The following is a 17,291-nucleotide window of genomic DNA, read 5'->3' as shown; positions in this document are numbered from 1 at the left end:
TAAATTGCAGAAAGAATAGAAGAAGTTCGGTCCAGTTCAGGTACGTATAAAAGTCGCTCAATTTTTCTTAATGAAGAAAGCAAGGCTCAGGACCACCAAGTTTCTGAGTTAATTGAGGGTTAGGAGAAAGGGAGACTTTATGGGTCAATGTAATCGGCAAAAATAAATAAATAGATCCCCCAGGGTTTTCTTTGAAAGGATGTTCTCAGTGGGCATAAACTAAGGATTTTTGCTTTGATAAATTAAATGCGTTTAGTAGAATGCCTATAACCCAGCATGAGCAATTGTTGGGTGAAGAGTAGCAAGAGGGGTTCCATGGTGTAATGGTTAGCACCCTGGACTCTGAATCCAGCGTATCCGTAGTTCAAGTCTCGGTGGAACCTGCTCAGGGACATACATATACATATGTATTCTTTTCCCTACTTCTTGTTTTCCCCAGGGAAAACAGTCGCTACATAAATTACCAAAATCAATTTTCGGCCTGATATCTTCCATGAATTCCTACTACTCCCGATAGTACACTTGATCTTAGTCGAACGGCCAAGAAGCTATGCAAGTCCCAATATATCTGCCTCTGGGTGAGGAGGCGGAATAGAATCCACTTTCCGGGATCACAGCTCACTACAGCCTCGACCTCCCCAGGCTCAGGTGATCCCAGGTAGCTGAGACTACAGGTGCGCGCCACCACAGCCGGCTAAATTTTTGTTTGTTTTGTGGAGGGAGACAGGGTTTTCGCTATTTTGCCCAGGATGGTCTCGAACTCCTGGGCTCAGGCTATCCTTCCGCTTCCATCTCCCAAAGTACTGGGATTACAGGAGTAAGCCATGGCGCCCGTCCTGAAGGGATTGTTTCTTTCAATAATTTGTGAAGTCCATGGAAACATTTTTGTCCCCTGAACATGATGGAGGAAGTAGGAAGTGCTGATAAAAAGAATCTGCTCTTGGGTCTTTATGCAGGAGAGCTGAGGTTTTAATTACTACGAATGCAAAATTTGGGCAACTTTGTAATTCTTTCCTTTGTAAAGTTATTTTTCTTTTCTTTTTCTTTTTCTTTTTTTTTTGTCGTTGTTGTTTTTACCTCACTTACTTCTGATATATGCAGCATAAGTACAATTTGTCTCCATCTCTGGGGCCAAGATAGTCTTTTACCTTTCTGTCAAACCAGTCTTGTACTGTGCATCCAAATCCTGTTGGCTGAAAAAGGATTTTTTGCTATCAGGCTCTAGTGTTCAGTAGCTTAAATGGTCTAATGTGTTGGCAAGCCCTTTATAAACTGTTAAGAAACACCCTACTCAAAAACAGACAAACTCCCGTAGACTGATGAGCGGTATGCCCTGCATCAAAGTATTGTATGCAAATCTGTGATTGTTGGCAGTGTCATCTCTGAGAAACAGATAAAGTTTATTTACCATATATATATATAAAGAAGATAACTCATGCGTCAAACACCCCATGGGCAGCAATATCCCACCCCAGGCTAAACCCAGCGGCTTAAATCATACCACTTTGTGGCCTCATTACCAGTAGAGACAGGATGAAGTCAGAACAGTGAACCAGCTCTGAATGATAGAGGTAGGTGGTGTTAATTCCCAGTACAGGTAGAAGACTGAGACGCCTGTTGGGTGCTGGGGTCTTGGAGCCAAAATCAAGAGATGAATTCAAGTTACAACTTACTGCCTTCTCGCTGTGAGACCTTGGCCATATGTACATGCCTGTGGACCTTCCAGTCTGTATAATGACTATGTTGTGAGGATTTACAAATTATAAGCCATGTAAAGACCTTGATGGTGATGTGTAGTAAGTACTTGAAAAATAGGACCTGCTATTTATCTGTTTTGGGTACTCATAAATCTAACCCTGAATCTGCTAACAACTTGATAATTTGGGGGGTGCCCCCAGTGGAATTTACAAAACTTGAATTCACGACCCCATCTGGAAGTCCTCAGTTAAAATATCATTTCATTGTGCAGCATTGGGTAGTTTCTTCATCTGTAAAATGCAGATAAAAATATGCTGTTGGTGCTTAACTCATATCTTGGAACGTACTAAGTATTTAATGAAAATTACCTGTTAGTGGTAAAGCTTTTTGTGAATCCTGATTTCTTTTGAGCTGACAGTAGTTATGAGGATACCAAGGCGCTGTTTAGTGCAGGAGAGGCTGAAGTCTTGCTGGCTGTGATTAGAGGGATTTATACTAGCTTTGAAGTAATGGCAACATAAGGTAGTCTCCATTCACTGAGTAAAGAGGATATTATCTGAATGTGTAGTGGGAGGATTGTGTAGGAGAGCAGCAAATGGAGTACAAGAATTGATTAAATTAGCTGAGGAAATCTAAGGAAAGGAGGGAACTGTACCCGGTAAAATCGTAGTCGACAGGATTCGAACCTGCGCGGGGAAACCCCAATGGATTTCAAGTCCATCGCCTTAACCACTCGGCCACGACTACCTACCTACAGCGTGGTTGCCGGCTGGGGTGAACTTACCATAGGTGAGTGGAGCGCTCGGAAGTAGTTGGTCTTCAGTCTCGTCAGGGCCTCTGCTCACGAACGAAAGAGCTCATTCAGAGCACATCAATAACCAGAACATAGTGCATAGTGTGGCAATTCAACACAGGACTCCTAGACAAGCGACTCAAAGTTCCTGGGCGCTGGAGCTTGCCCGCTAGCCGCTGAAAGCCGCGGACACCACGTTCACACCTAATTCTCACGAACCCGCAGAAAGGGATTATTGAATTGAGAGTCCAAGCAACCTCAAGCCTCTGAATACCAATGGGAGAAGCAATGGGAATTAAGGGAAGGCACGAGAGTGGGGGATCATCTGCGTTTACGTACAGTTAAAATCTAAATCAGGAGCTTCTTCGATGACATTCAACTGACTTACTCTTCCGAAGGAACGGCTAAAACCGGACTGGAGCGGGCGTGCGAGCTGAGGAGGGGGCTTGTTTCTGTCCTAACTGGAAAAGATGACTCTGGAGAGGTCTCTGACTCTTCAGGTAAATATAATTCCCGTCAGTTCTGGTGAAGGACGCGAGACCATTCCCAAGAGCCAAAGCCTTCAGCCACCCGAGCCCGGGTAAAAGGAAGAACTCAGAACACAGGTTTCCAAATATCTTAGGGAGAGTCCAGCACAGAAAAACGCAAAAAGATGGAAACAAGTAAATGTCAGGATAAATCTAGCTAAATTTATAAGGTTGATTCTTGCTTCAGATACTACAGTATTGTCAGAGTGGAAAAATAAGGGGTAGACTTGAATCAGATTCCTTTTTAGACAAATGTCAGGGGGAAAGTCTCCGAATTCTGGGAATGGAAGTGAGTCGGCCACGCAGATACAAAGGGAAAGTGACCTCCCTGACCGAGGCCTGCAATGTCTCTGACAGTGAAATCGCGCCCACATTTGTTTTTCCCTCTAAAATAGCAAGAAATGTGTTCCCTTCGTTGTACTCTTGCAAATATTATTTGGTCTTATTACTGCGGCACTTGCTGTATCTTCAATTTAGGCTTAGAAATAGTTTGTAACCTTTGACACAGTAAATTTATTTTCAAGTTCTTTGTCCCTGGGCAGTCTTCGCAAGGTGTTGTCCTCGCACAGCAGCTTGTGCACCACCTGGGAACTTAGGAGAAATGCAAATTCTTGGGCTTGAACTCAGATCTCAGAATCAGAAACTGGAGTGGTGTGGTTCGTGTGGGGTGAGGGGGGCGGGCGGGGCGCGGGGGAGGAGGAGGGTGTCTAGCAGTCTGTTTTAACAATCTATCCTGCCGGTCGCGGAGGCTCACGCCTGTAATCCCAGCACTTCGGGAGGCTGAGGCGGGTGGATCACGAGGCGGGTGGATCACGAGGTCAGGAGATCGAGACCATCCTGGCTAACATGGTGAAACCCCGTCTCTACTAAAAATACAAAAAATTAGCCGGGCGTGGCGGCAAGCGCCTGTAGTCCCAGCTACTAGGGAGGCTGAGGTAGGAGAATCTCTTGAACCTGGGAGGCAGAGGTTGCAGTGAGCCAAGATCGCGCCACTGCACTCTGGCCTGGGAGACAGAGCAAGACTCCGTCTCAAAAAACAAACACACAAACAAACAAACAAACAAATCATCCTAGTGATTCTGATGCCCACTGAAGTTTCAGAACTGCTCTCCTAGAGAAATAGTCTTTTTATTTGTTTGTTTGTTCGTTTGTTTGTTTTATATTTTATAAATAGAAATGCGGCGCCTCACAATGTTGACCAGCCTGGTCTTAAACTCCTGGTTCAAACCCCTGGTCTCAAGCCATTCTTCCATCTCCACCTCCCAAAGTTCTGGGATTACAGGTGTGAGCCACTGCACCCAGCCAGGAAATAAGCTTAACCAAAGGAAGACATATACTACACAGGAATCTTTATTTTTATTTCTAATTGTGATAGTGAAAAATAGATATTAAAATGGGAGTTGTTTATTATTATTATTGCTCCATCTGCCTAATAGATCATTCCCAAGCCACTAGAAACGACATGCTGGAAGACTGTAATAGTTCTGGGAAAATGTTAGAGTATTGCACTTAGTGTTGCAATTCAATACAGGACTCCTAAACAAGCGACTCAAAGTTCCTGGGCGCTGGAGCTTACCCACTAGCCGCTGATATCCGCGGACACCACGTTCACACCTAATTCTCACGAACCCGCAGAAAGGGAGTATTGAATTGAGAGTCCAGGCAACCTCAAGTCTGTAAATGCCAATGGGGGAAGCAACGGGAAATAAGGGAAGGCACGAGAGTGGGGAGTCATCTGCGTTTAAGCGCAGTTAAAATCTAAATCAGGAGCCTCTTCGATGGCGTTCAACTGGCTTGCTCTTCCAAAGGAACGGCTAAAACCGGACTGACATGGGCTTGCGAGGTGAGGAGGGGGCTCGTTTCTATCCTAACTGGAAAAGATGACTCTGGAGAGGTCTCCGACTCTTCAGCCAAACATGATTCCCGTAAGTTCTGGTGAAGGACGCGAGACCATTCCCAAGAGCCAAAGCCTCCAGCCACTCTAGCCCAGGGAAAGGGAGGAATTCAGAACACAGGTTTCCAAAAATCTTAAGGAGAGTCCAGCACAGAAAAATGCAAAAAGACGAAAACACGTAAATGTCAGGATAAATCTAGGTAAATTAATAAGGTTGATTCTTGCTTCAGATACTACAAAATGGTTAACACCAGGATCAGCTAATTTTCCCCCAGTTGCATATTTCATATTTGTGGAGTACTCCTCCTTAAAAGGTAACATCCTGGTACATAGAGAAATGACAGTTTGGCTTACTGACAAATATTGGATGATGACAATTGCCTCGCCCTTTTAAGGCTTACTGTTGGCATACACTGCTTGCCGGTTTAGTTTCATAAATGGATACCTGAGAAATATGTTTAAAATCTTGTTGATTTTGCTTCTGTAGAGCACTTAGAAATAATGCTGAAGGCACAAATAGAGTCCATGAGCAAAGAGCAGTGAACATCATCTAAGATGTGTAGGTTACTGATCTAAATCTAATTCTCAGGTGTTGTGTAGGTTTGCATTCTCATCTTAGCCCCTCATTTCCTTATTTATGATGTAAAGACTAAATGAGGCCAAATATATAAATGAGGGTAGTTTGCAAAATGTGAGGTCTTATATACATGTTAGTGACTAACATTATTTTGCTAAAAGTATATCCTGGAGTACATTTCATATAAGCATTATAGAAGTGCACTTCATTTCTTTTATCAGTTGCAGAAGCTTCCATTCTATGGATCTTCCAAAATTTATTTTAAAAGTCAAACATCGATGGCCATTTGAAGTTGTTCAAATCGTCGCTATAACTCAAAAATTTGCAGCGAATGTTAGAGCGTGTCCCAGTTGTTGCGGGTGTCTCCTGCATCCCCATCCCCTGAAGGAGCAGGAAGCTTGATCTCTGGGAATGCATCCTGCTTAGTCTCCTTCTATCAGAACGTCAGAATAAGGGGTTCTCCCAGGTCTGAGGATAAAGTGTTACTTGTCAGTTTGAAACAACAGCATGATAATCATCTAACTAATGCCAAAGAATAAGAAACATTGACAGCAAATACAGTTTCTGGCAGAAAATTTGACCTTTCCAAGAGAGCTAAAGTTCAGTACAGTGACTTATGCTAATGGGCAAAACAATCTTCGTGTAGTCGTGGCCGAGTGGTTAAGGCGATGGACTAGAAATCCATTGGGGTTTCGCCGCGCAGGTTCGAATCCTGCCGACTACGATAGCGTTTCCCTTTGCAAAGGGGATGTAACACCTTATCGGATGGGATAACCTGACTTTCTCTTCCCAAAAGAAGCCTGGCTGTTCCAACCTGATCAGACTTTTTCTCTTTATATGCCCACTAAAAATACTCTGCCACCTTCCTGAAACAATGAGGAAAATGTGTACTTATTTGAAAAAAAAAAAAAAAAAAAGGTAATTCCACCAGACTCTTACTGGTATTTTACCCCCAAGAAAAGCCATGGTGATGCTGTCATGTTTCCTGCAATCGATGCCCTGTTTTGAAGGCAGCTTTCCTTAAAAATTGTTGCTAGGAGTGTTTGTGTCTCACAGAATTGTTCCCTTGTTAGGGATCTACTTCAGTCAAGTAAACATCCTCATTCATACAGAAAAGGAAATTCCAGGAAATTCAGGATCAAATACAAGTGAAAGCAAAGACTCAGATATGGTCGCCAAGATGGGAGTAACTTGGGCATTATTAAGCAAACAACTAAGCAATTAAATATATTAAGTAAGGCAATTTTCCTTGAAATCATATAAAAACGAACTGACGACGTCAAGCCAGACTGGCTTGTCCAGGTGTCCAGGACGATGATGAGGCAAGAGGGACTGAAAAGAAAGTGAGGGTGTTACTATGTTCAGAGCACGGAAAGATAATCAGCTCAGGTGCAGAATCACATTGTGTGATTAACAACTATGGTTAAATAATGCATTGGCCAAAGCAATGCTAGCCACAGTAGAGTACTTTTTAAGGAATTCCTAGGGGAATTCTATCACTGCCTTGGAAGCTTGGTGGAGCTCGTCCTCACTTCTTGCCTTGCTGCATCTTCTTTTTTATTTGTTAGACCTGCCATTCTGCTTTTTCTGTATCAGAGATCAGTTGTTTGTGCCTTCTTGGATAAACTCAATCAGTTTATCCAAGCATTTTGCAACTTTATTAGTTTTTTTTTTCCAAACTAAATTTTGGCTTTTTTTTTTTTTTTTTTTTTTTTTTGCTTATCTCCAGCTTATGTTTCAATTTTATTGCATTAAATCAGCCATTTTCTTCTTCATTTCCTTCCCTAAGATTTCTTTGGGTAAAATTTGCTAATTTCTAATTTCTTTCAATGGATCTCAGATTACTGACGTTCCGATTTTATTTTATTATTAATTATGTATTTAAGAGTTTAAGCATCCAAGTGCATTTTGGACTGCATGAAACATATTTCATAAGTATTATTTTCAATGTCATTCTTTTGAATATAATTTTTAATTACCATTTAGATATCTTCTTGGAACCATACGCACATTTTCTTTCTTTCTTTCTTTCTTTCTTTTTTTTTTTTTTTTTTTTTTGAAACAGAGTTTCACTCTTTGGCTCTTCTTGCCCAGGCTGGAGTGCAATGGCGCGATCTTGGCTCACCGCAACCTCTGCCCCCGAGTTCAAGCGATTCTCCTGCCTCAGACTCCCAAGTAGCTGGGATTACAGGCGTGCGCCACCACACCCTGCTAATTTTGTACTTTTAGTAGAGACGGGGTTTCTCCATGTTGGTCAGGCTGGTCTCGAACTCCCGACCTCAGGTGATCCGCCTGCCTTGGCCTCCCAAAGTCCTGGGATTACAGGCGTGAGCCACCGCGCCCGGCCATACGCACAGTTTTTAACTTCTAAACATAACACAATTTTTGATTTCTAATTGATGTCTAGCAAAATGTACTGTGGCTAGACCCTAGTATTTATCTCTCAGACTGTTCGAATTTTGGAAGCTTTAAAACCGGCAAGGCAAAAGGTTTTTTTTGTTTGTTTTTTAGTTCCATGTATATTTCAAAAAGAAATTTGTCTTCGGAAGTTGAGATGCCACTGGGCGCGGTGGCTCATCTCTATAATTCCAACACTTTGGGAGGCTGGAGTGGGCGGATCTCTTGAGCCCAGGAGTTCCAGACCATCTTGGGCAACATAGTGAAAACTCGTCTCTACAAAAAAAATTAGCCGGGTATAGTGGCAGCCGCATGTGTTCCCAGCTACTCCGGAGGCTGAGGTGGGAGGATAACAGAGCCCGGGTAGGTCGAGGCTGCGGTGAGCAGTGATCCCACCACTACACTCCAGCCCGGGCAACAGAGTTAAAAAAAAAAAAAAAAAAAAAAAGTTGAAGTGTGTAGTGTTCTTCATATGTAAGTTAGGTAAAATTCAGGAATAGTTTTGTTTAAAACTTTTACATCTTTACTGTTTTCCTTCCCTCTTCAATAGTTTTGTTTAAAACTTTTACATCTTACTGTTTTCCTCCCCTCTTCTGCTTTTTAATTAGTTTCTGAGGGATATACATTGTGTTAAAATTTCTAAGTATGATTGCGGCTTTATCTGATTCTTTCTTTCTTTCTTTCTTTTTGAGACATTCTGGCTTTGTCGCCCAGGCTGGAGTGCAGTGGCGCGATCTCGGCTTGCTGCAAGTTCCGCCTCCCGGGTTCTGGCCATTCTCCTGACTCAGCCTCCCAAGTAGCTGGGACTACAGGCGCCCGCCAGCATGCCTGGCTAATTTTTTGTATTTTTAGTAGAGACGAGGTTTCACCGTGTTAGCCCACGGTGTTAGGATGGTCTCGATCTCCTGACCTCATGATCCGCCCGCCTCGGCCTTTCAAAGTGTTGGGATTACAGGCGTGAGTCACCGAACCCGGACTTTTTTTTTTTTTTTTTTTTAATTTTTACCTTATATTTTAGGAGTTCCTAAATTTTACGTCGTACAGTTTAGGAGCTTATTTTTTCCCTGTATCTTTTTGTTTTCCAAAGCAACAAGAAATTCTAAATAAAATGCTGCTTATGAAATATTTATAAATTGGCAATGGCAAGTATCACCTTCAAGTGGCACAATAAACAAGATAAAACTCAGTGAAAAAATCTGGGCTTAAATTACACAGAATTCAGAATACTCATAAAGTGTTAAGAAAAAGAGCATTACTTTGCTTTTGTCTCCCTTTTGCTTCTTTTCTCAGCAAGAAAGGAAAAATATCCTAAATTGAGGGCTTCCTCTGAGTGGAGGTCTCACAGTAAGGGTTGAAAAGGAATTTAAGTAGAGGTTTTAATCATCCCTTAACCAGCCAGGTTTTATTCCCTTCTGCTGGACCTATATATGTGTCATTCTAATGTCCCAAAGGATAACGTGAGGGACCAACACCCATAAGCTCTCTCAGAAAAGAGAGAGAAACTCAAAGAACTGGTTTGACTAGTATCTCAGCTTTGGGTGTGTGTGTAATTTTGGTCTCCTAATTTACAAGGCTGAGATTAATGAATCATATGGCCACAATTCAAAGGTGATTTTTTTTAAATTCAATTTTTTTTGTTTGAGATGGAGTCTTGCTGTGTCGCCCAGGCTGGAGTGCAGTGGCACAATCTCTGGTCACTGCAGCCTCCAGCCTCCAGCCTCCTGGGTTCAAGCGATTCTCCTGCGTCAGCCTCCCAAGTAGCTGGGATTACAGATGCGTGCCACCACGCTTGGCTAATTTTTGTATTTTTAGTAGAGACGGAGTTTCACGACGTTGGCCAGGCTGGTCTTGAACTCCTGACCTCATGTGATCCACCTGCCTCGGCCTAACCAAAGTGCTGGGATTACAGGCATGAACCACTGCACCCGGCCTCAAGAGTAATATTTTTAAAGCAGCTTCATGCTTAAGATCACGTCTGGTAATTTTGAACCTTTTAGTTAAATTCGATTATTTGACATGGAAGGGAATTCAAAAGGCAGGTGATTCTCTGCTCAGCTTCCATGGTCTTCCACAGTTTTTGTGAACTCCTTGATAATGATTTCTCCAATTGTTTTTTATCAGGGGGCATGTAAAGTGAGAGAGTTCATACCTTTTTTTCTATTTGGCTTAGAGTTTTTATTTTTCTTTTCAAAGAGACAGGAGTCTCTCTATTTTGCCCAGGCTGGCCTCCAACTCCTGAGCTCAAGCGATCTTCTTGCCTCAGCCTCTCAAGAAGCTGTAACTATAGAGACATGTAGTACCTTACCTGGCTGTGCCTTGGAATTTTTAAGAATTTAAACATCTCTTTCCTAATAACTTCATGACCATGAAGTGGAAGAGAGAATTGCCAACTGCTTTTTGTTGTTTTGGGAAATGCATAAAATACATATATGAGAGACGTCTCTAATTGTTACAAAATTCTCTGAGACAGGCCAAGCATCTGTTTCCCCAGTGGCAAAGCTATACTCACCACTATACCAAGGTGAAAAGCGTTATTGGAAATTGTTGTGCTCAGTGCCGTGGTCCAAGTATATTTCTGATATTCACAGACCAATGCAAGCACATGCATACCTAAAGCACATGACTTTCCAGGCTTTATCTGAGCCATCCTGCTAATCTCATTGCCAAACTTAATCTTTCCCTTTTCTTTCATGTTGTTGCCCTCCAGAATTAATCATTCTCCTTTAATGATCAAGGCCCACAAGCATAAATCTTGTACCTGAGAAATGGTAGACTCACACTTTTCCCCAATCAAACTTTCCAGTGCTCACCCACCTGGAAATTGCAGTTTTCGTTTTTATTTGTGTATTCCACCCTCTTTGTGCCATTATGCTGCTGGTCACAAGCAGTTTCCTTAAACTCTCCCTGTGTGGGCTTGTTTATATTTGTAGAATATTCCTCCTAATAGATACCAATCACCATGAGGTCAGCAACTGTGCTTGTGTTTTGTTTACCTTTGTGTCTATAGCACTAAGCACAACACCTGGCCCACCACAAAAATTTAATATTTTCTACTTTGTGTGTGTGTGTGTGTGTGACTGGAGTGCAACAGCACGATCTGGGCGCACTGCAACCTCCGTCTCCTGGGTTCAAGCGATTCTCCTGCCTCAGCTTCCCGAGTAGCTGGGATTACAGGCACCTGCCACCATGCCTGGCTAATTTTTTATATTGTTAGTAGAGACGGAGTTTCACCATGTCGGCCAGGCTGCTCTCGAACTTCTGACCTCAGGTGATCCACACCTCTCGGCCTCCCAAATTGCTGGGATTACATGCATGAGCCACTGCGTCCAGCCTATTTTCTACTATTTATAGAAAGAATGACCTTCTCGAGCTCCTAACTGAATGTTTAGTTCACAGTAAGAACCTAGTTTAGTATATTGCTTTACTTGAATCTGCTGATTGTTTCAGTCCAAATTCTTACTCATCTCATTCTTTGTCCTCCTTCTAAGTTATATTCTGTTAGAACAGTTCTAAGCCAGTCAAGTGGCTGCCCACAGAGCCACTAGCTATTACTGGGTCTGAGGAGGCGGTTCAATTACTGAAGGAGAGAAAATTGTATTCCTCATGTTGCAAGCTCTAGTTTTTAAATTTCTATTGGAGAAATTCTTTTCCTTCTCTACATTCTTGGTCTGTATTTATGTAGAATAATGTTTCCTTGATTTGCTAGATCAAACCTATTTATATATTGATTGCAGACAGTCCAGAGCCTATACTGTATAGAAGGTGATGGTTGTATGTCAGAATTAAATTTAAAATTCACTGTAATCTAAAACTAATGTTAAAATTGATCTTTATATGTTTTTCTCTTTGAGACTGTGGGTAAGAATGATTAAACTCCTTTGTTTAATATCAGCTTTTTAAAAAATCCCACTTACCAGAACGTCTTCTTTCTACTGTCTCCCTCCAAGTGGGCAAGTGGGCAAGTGGGCCAAGGTGCTCTAAAGGGATGTATGGACTCTCCCTGGGGTGTGGGGGTGAAGGTCAAGAAGCGGGGTAGGGGAGGGAAGACAGTGACATTTTCTTCTGTTAAACCAGTGACCACTATCCATCGAATCACAGAATACAAAGTTCTTTTTGCAGCATAGGTTTTTTCCAAGCAGTCACAGTCAGTTGAACACTTGGAAATGCCTCCTTTAACAGTTGAAAATTTACAATGCAATAAAATTGTATTTGCATCATGGCTATAGCATACGCTGGAGTCCAGCTGGGTAGGGTCAAATTCTGAGACCTGTGATTCTTTACTCTAGTAAAGGCCATTTGCTTCTCCCCACTGCCCTTTAGGCTAATAATCTGGGATGGCTACTCTCTCTCACCTTTCCTTTGCCATTGATGGTACAATAATGATCAGTTCTTGGTATATCTTCTATTCTTCTTGGTACCAAGGAAATTTTTTTTGCAGCAGAGCTTGGAAGGACCCTGTAGGAGCTGCCTAGCAGTTCAGACCACAGAACACTGTTCCCAAGTAAGTTTCAAACTATTTTAGAAAAGAACTCTCCATAAAACCTGAAATATGAGAATAGTATTTTAAACTCTTGTGTTTTCCATGGCTCTTTCTCTAATGCTTTCCCTTTAAGGATGATGTCCTTTTATCTTGACATCGTCACACTCAAAAGCAGGAACACTGTAATCCCAGCATTTTGGGAGGCCAAGGCGGGAGGATCACGAGGTGAAGAGATCGAGACCATCCTGGCCAACATGGTGAATCCCCGTCTCTACTAAAAATACAAAAATTAGCTGGACATGGTGGTGCGTGCCTGTAGTCCCAGCTACTAGGGAGTCTGAGGCAGGAGAATCGCTTATCTGGGAGGCCGAGGTTGCAGTGAACTGAGATTGCGCCACTGCACTCCAGCCTGGCGACAGAGAAACATTCCACCTCAAAAAAAAAAAAAAGAAGAAGAAGAAAAAAAGGCAGGAACAACCTGGCAGTTGGGGAAATGACATGTGAAGCCACGGTCTGATTCATGAGCCCCTCTAGTGAAAATCAAGCAAGCAGTGAGGGAGTCCACAGTTGAGGTGGAAGACAAATAAAACCGCAGAGTGTCTTCCATTATTCTGTGAGCTTTGAAGATGGAGCAATGAAAAGGCAGCTTATAGAACTAGATCCCTAAAGTGGTACTGTTTGTTCTCTAAATGTAGTAAAATATGAAAGAAAAAATAAAAATAAGTTAGACAATACCCTTAGCAGCATGGGTCAGGCAAGGCCTTGAAAGTTATTTGCTTTAGGTAGACATGCACCTGTTTTATTTATGTATTAATTTTACATGTTCATGATTTATTGACAATTTTTTAGTAGCCAAGTATTCACAGAAGGGAACAGTTGTTTCACTGTATTTTTTATTTTTAATCTTGTTTTTAATTGACACAATAATTATACATATTTACAGAGTACAGTGTGATGATTTGTTACATTTATACATTGTATAATGATCAAATCGTGGTATTTAGCATATACATCTCCTCAAACACTTATCATTTCTTTGTGGTGAGAACATTCTTTTCTGTTTATTTTGTAATATACACTATGTGGCTGGGCAAGGTGCCTCATGCCTGTAATCACAGCACTTTGGGAGGCCAAGGTGAGAGGATCACTTGAGGCCAGAAGTTTGAGACCAGCCTGGGCAACACAGGGAGACCTCATTTCTATTTCAATTAAGAAATTTTTTTAAAGAGATATACACTACAGTGTTATTTACTGTAGGCACCATACTGTGTTTCCTTATTTTTCTGCGCTGACTGTAACACTGGTTTTCATGACACTGTCCATCAGTGTGTCTCGTTTTCCATGTTACGTTCTTGTCTATAAGACACCTTTTCTCTTCCTTAGTAGTAGGAAGAGAAACAAAACAAAACAGAACAAAACAAAACCCTTCTAGAACTCGATGGCATTATTCAGAAACTAGATCACATGCAGTTCTTCTACAAGGCAAAATTCTGTGAGATCAATCCTTGCTCAAGATCTCTGCTCCAGCCCCAGAACCTGAACTTGAGTCTGCATGGGCTTGTCCAGAAAAAAGCATCCAGAAGGAGAGAAGCTCCTATTTATGCTACCAACACTCCTCTCTAAGATATGTTTCTGTTGTTGTTGTTGTCATTGTTAAGACGGAGTCTTGCTTTGTCCCCAGGCTGGAGTGCAGCGGCGCAATCTCGGCTCACTGCAACCTCCATCTCTGGGGTTTTAGCGATTCTCCTGCCTCACTCTCCCACGTAGCTGAGATTACAGGCATATGCCACCACGCCCGGATTTTTGTGTTTTTAGTAGAGACGAGGTTTCTCCACGTTGGTCAGGCTGGTCTCGAACTCCTGACTGCAGGTGATCCGCCTGCCTGCCTCGGTCTCCCAAAGTGCTGAGATTACAAGCGTGAGCCACTGTACCCACCCATTTAAGATATCTTTTTGAACAAATTTATATTTTCAATTTCTGAACATATATGTCAGATGGAATACTTAACTTTACTATTAGGAATTATTTCCACAAAAGCGCTTTAGCATTTCATTAGCTTTCACATTCTAGATTTCTATTAGATTGTTTTTCCGAATCAAAGCAACCTGCATGCTGGATGTGGGAGAGGTTAGGAGAACTGATCAGGCTCCTCCTCTGGAAACCTGAATCTCCGTACACTGAGACAAGTCTTGTTCTTCCTGCCTGCACTGCTCAGTAGAGGATTTGCGGCAGTTTACTGTCACTGCCCCACTAATGTTGAAATGCAGTGCTCTAAAGAGACACATAAAAGAAGAAAGGATCTGGTATTTTATCAATGAACAGGGCCAGCTCTCTGTTTATGAAAAAATATTAGAATCATTCTTGGATGAGGTAAAATAAATCACAACTCTTTGAAGATTTGCAGAAGAGAGGTGAGGACAAGCTCCACTTAAGCTGCCAAGGCAGTGATGCATGAATTCCCTTAGGAATTCCTAGGAAGGTACTCAGCTGTGGTCAACATTCTTTGGTCAATACATTAACCCATAATTGTTCATCACAATGAGATTCTGCATCTGAGCTGGGGCTCTTTCTGTGCTCAGGATATAATCACAACCTCACCTTGGTTTTAGTCACTCTTGCTTCACCACTGTCCTGGACCCCAGGACAGGCCACTCCACTTGACGTCGTTGATTTTTTTTTTAATTGGGTTATGAAAAAAATTGCTTTACTCAATTATCTTTTATTATGTAGTGGTTTGCTTATAAATGCCCAATATAGATTCTCATCTTGGTGACCATGCCTGTGGGTCGCTTTCACTTGTATTTGATCATGGATTTCCTGGAATTTCCTTTTCCACATTAAACCAGGGCATTTGCTTGACTGGAGAAGATCCCTAATAAGGGGACAATTCTGTGAGACACAAACACTGCTAGCAATTTTTTTCTCTAAGGAAAGCTGTCTTCAAAATGGGGCATCTGTTTCAGGAAACAGAAAAACATCACCCTGAGCTCTTCTTAGGGCAAAGGAAAACATCAATACGACTGTGATAGAAGTACTTTTTTTTTTTTTTTTGTATGACTTTTCCTCATTGTTTCAGAGACATGGAGTATTTTTAGTGGGTCCATGAAGAGGAAAAGCCTATAGGTTGGAACAAGCAAGCTTCTTCCTGAGAGACAATAACAGACTTTCAACCTGGCAAGACACCAGACTTTCAACCTGGCAAGGTGTCAGTAGATTCCCTTTCCAACAAGAAAGGGACCGTAGTCGGCAGGATTCGAACCTGCGCGGGGAAACCCCAATGGATTTCTAGTCCATCGCCTTAACCACTCGGCCACGACTACACAAAGAGCTCTTTGTCTATTAGCATAAGTCGCTGTACTGAACTTTAGCTCCCTTGGAAAGGTCAAATTTTCTGCCAAAAAGTGTATTCGCTGTCAATGTTTCTTATTTTTTGACATCAGTTAGACGACTATCATGTTGTTGTGGCAAACTGACAAGTAACACTTTATCCGCAGACCTAGGAGGACCCCCTATTCCGATGTTTTGTTGGAAGGAGACTACGCGGGAGGCATTCCCAGAGACCAAGCTTCCTGCTCCATCCGCTTCTGATGGTGTTCCAGGAGACACCCGCAACAATTGCGACACGCTGTGACATTTGCTGCAGGATTTTGAGTTATAGCAATGATTTGAACAACCTCAAATGGCCATCGATGTTTGACTTTTAAAATAAATTTTGGAAGATCCATATAATGGAAGATTCTGCAATTAATAAAAGAAATGAGATGCACTTCTATTTACTGAAAGGAAATACACTAGTATTTCAGTCGTAGCTCAGTAAGAGGCTACACTTAGTAAGAGGATACACTAGAAATCCACTTATTGTCAGTTTGAGAGCCTGGTATTGCCTCTAAGAAACTTCCTCTTTTCCTCTTGACAACTCCCCCTTTGACCTCCAATAAACAACTCCCCCTGCATCTCAAATCAAGATTTTTACTACTTTTTTTTTCTTTTTAAAGTTCCCGCTTATTTAAATGCCCCTTGAATGCTTATCTGAGCTTCACAAACGATTCTGGGAAACAAAAAGTAGATTTACTCACTTAGTACGGTTTCCAGGTAGAAGAAAGAGAGATGAGGAGTAAACTCAAGGTCTTAATTTCTTATTCTGTCAGTTTTGGTAAATCATCTGTTGAAGGGAATCTGTCCCAACTTGTCAAATCTATTTACAAAATATTGTTCATACTGTATTCTTAGTATATTCTTGATGTCCATATACTAAAATGTAATGTTATCCTATATTTATTCCTGGTATTAGTATTTTCTGTTTTCTCTTCCTTTTGTTGAACAATCCTTGATTTAGAACAACAATTTTGTCAATCCTCCCTAAATGCCTGTTTATGGCTTTGTTGATGTTCTCTGTTTGTTTTTTTTGTGTGTGTGTTCTATCTTTTTATAATCTTGCTTCTAATATTTTAATTTGCTGTTTTCCTCTAAATTACTCAGAAAAAAGCTTTAACATCAAATATTAAAACATCTTTATTCTAACATATGCAAGTAGAACTATAAATTAGACTTTGGGCACAGTTTAGCTGCATTACACAAATTTTTATATATCTTATTTTATCATTCATTTTAACTAAATGTGATTTCTTTAAGCTATGGCTTTGGATGAGTGTTTTTTCATTTAGTAACATTTTGGAGTTTTCCATTTTATTTCTGATATTGATTTTATTTTTATTATGCTGGGCTCACAGAATATATTCTGTGTCATTTCAATCCTTGCACATTTTTAAAGACTTGCATTAGGGTCCACCAAGGGTATTTAAAAATAATATGTAAATCAACATATAAAAATCAGTAGCATTTCTATACAAAAATAATGACCTAACTGAAAAACAAATCAAGAAAACAATCTCACTTATGATAGCATCAAAAAATAAAATACTTAG

General features: G+C 41.3%; 4 non-coding genes across 4 annotated transcripts; 2 read left to right on the top strand and 2 right to left on the bottom strand.

Moving 5' to 3' along the window:
* Positions 1-309: 309 nt before the first annotated feature.
* Positions 310-383, top strand: TRNAQ-CUG (transfer RNA glutamine (anticodon CUG)). The gene has a single exon. It is a non-coding gene; the product is annotated as a tRNA-Gln (tRNA).
* Positions 384-2,363: 1,980 nt separating this feature from the next.
* TRNAS-UGA (transfer RNA serine (anticodon UGA)) lies at positions 2,364-2,445 on the bottom strand. Its single transcript has one exon. It is a non-coding gene; the product is annotated as a tRNA-Ser (tRNA).
* Positions 2,446-6,131: 3,686 nt separating this feature from the next.
* Positions 6,132-6,213, top strand: TRNAS-AGA (transfer RNA serine (anticodon AGA)). The gene has a single exon. It is a non-coding gene; the product is annotated as a tRNA-Ser (tRNA).
* A 9,391-nt stretch (positions 6,214-15,604) lies between these two features.
* Positions 15,605-15,686, bottom strand: TRNAS-AGA (transfer RNA serine (anticodon AGA)). The gene has a single exon. It is a non-coding gene; the product is annotated as a tRNA-Ser (tRNA).
* Between the last annotated feature and the right edge of the window lie 1,605 nt (positions 15,687-17,291).

This window comes from Pongo abelii, chromosome 5 (assembly GCF_028885655.2).
Source record: "Pongo abelii isolate AG06213 chromosome 5, NHGRI_mPonAbe1-v2.0_pri, whole genome shotgun sequence".
In the NCBI taxonomy this organism is placed as follows: domain Eukaryota; kingdom Metazoa; phylum Chordata; class Mammalia; order Primates; family Hominidae; genus Pongo; species Pongo abelii.
The sequence above is the reverse complement of the archived record's forward strand: the minus strand, read 5'-3'. Positions and strand labels throughout refer to the sequence as shown.